Source organism: Branchiostoma floridae, chromosome 3 (genome assembly GCF_000003815.2).
Source record: "Branchiostoma floridae strain S238N-H82 chromosome 3, Bfl_VNyyK, whole genome shotgun sequence".
NCBI lineage: Eukaryota > Metazoa > Chordata > Leptocardii > Amphioxiformes > Branchiostomatidae > Branchiostoma > Branchiostoma floridae.
The window spans coordinates 17,202,853-17,204,696 of record NC_049981.1 but is presented as its reverse complement, the minus strand read 5'-3'; positions in this window follow the sequence as shown (position 1 = coordinate 17,204,696).

Below are 1,844 nucleotides of genomic sequence, written 5' to 3'. Positions count from 1 at the left end.
CCCTTTAAAGAAAGATTCCTAACTGTCTCGTATTGAGATGTCCGTATTACCGACTGGCTAGGCTAGCGTATGCGAGATCCAGAGGCTACCATGGTCTGATTCCAGGCAGTACTGGTGTCGTTGTGCCCTTAACAAAGTACACGACTTTCCTCACTCCACTTAGGTGTAACAACGGGTACCTGACTTCGGTTGGGGAGGTAACAGGTGGAAGGAGATGAATGGGGTCGAGCCCTCTAGTACCGTGCCCTAGACACAGTGGATTAACAACTTAAGCGCTGTTGCTTCTAACTTTGGTAGTTACATTCGGTGCTGATGATGTAATTGTTAAATGTCTCATGATAAAACCGTTTCCGTTTGCCCTTGATATAAACGAGTAGAGAAGAACTGACGAAACGTCCTCTCCCCACAAATCTTCTACAAAATCCATTGCCGACAATGACCTCTCGCGGGCACCTTTTTAATGTCAGTGGACACCATTTGGACCCCTTAATGTCGCCCCGCGGCCAAAGGTCTACACCTCTCATATAGAAGAAAAATGGCCGTGTGAGAAGCATTAGAAGGTTCCGCCCTCCTCATTTCCCACCGCCTTGTGAGTGGGAATTAGGACGCCGCCGACATTTTCGGACGACCCGGATGTCAGGAAATAACACCTCTGTCCACCATGGCGGATCCATCACGGGCGTGGAAATGTCGAGTTCAGGCAGCTCGGAGTGTTTACATGACGTTCATAGCTGTGGATGATTGACGTCTTGCCTCCCAGTATGATACCCACAACATATCATGTCCCTTTTTCCATATTTTTGCTAACCTCTTGAGTCGCTGCAATGCGTTTCCCTCGCCTGGCCATTAATAAATCGGACATAATGAGAAGTTTGAACTTGAATTTGTAACTTATTTTCTCTGCAAAAAAGTCACACATTATAGTACTGTCACAAATATGCTTGCATATCAATGATATCTTTGCCATTCAAATACTTTTATGAAATTGATACAAAATAGTTAAACGGAGACAATAAAAATCGTTTCTGCTTGCTATACTAGGATGTCTTCGATATAACACAACGAGCAGGCATGAAGTTTGCTCATGAACTATCTATAAACTAGAAAGGCCGACATTTGCTTAAGAGCAAATACAGCATATTTCAGCCATACCCCTTCCCACGCAACATTGGACTGTTCCAAATCACCCCTGCGCAAAAATGGAACATCCTCTTAACAGTACATTATCCCCCAAAGTGTACTGGTATTGTGAATTGATTCCAGGTAAAAACAGAGCTTGCTTCTATTTTTCAGAAAATGACAATAATCACACCTTCCATTCAGAAAATTTTCATCATGACTGAAAATTGTTGAATGACTTCATGTAATGTCATTAACAATTTTCAGTACGATAACTAGGTGTAAGTTTAAAAAAGTATAAGCTCCTTGTGATGTGGGTACATTTATTATTGCAGTGAACTTTTTCTATTCAAGTAGGGCATACGATTTAATAATTATCAAGCAGGTGCAGGTACTGTAGGAGCGTTTGTTTTCTTCAAGCTGTAAAACTGTTAAACTGTTTTACTTTGTATGCAATCAGCCATCGAGCCTATTCTTATTTTAGTTTAACAACTTCCTGCCAGACCCGGAAGATACGATTGAACCTTGTTCGAGGATTTATTTTCGTCTGTCTGGTCAGTCTGTTCATACCCTGGCGCTGAGAGTGTTTTATTGGGCTGAAACTCTGGCAGTTTAAAGTACTTACAAATTAACTGTTCAAAGTTTATGTCAAACAACAACAGCACTAGGAAATGTGGCCACTATAGACAGGTGGTCACTATAGAGGAAATGCTGATCTATTGACT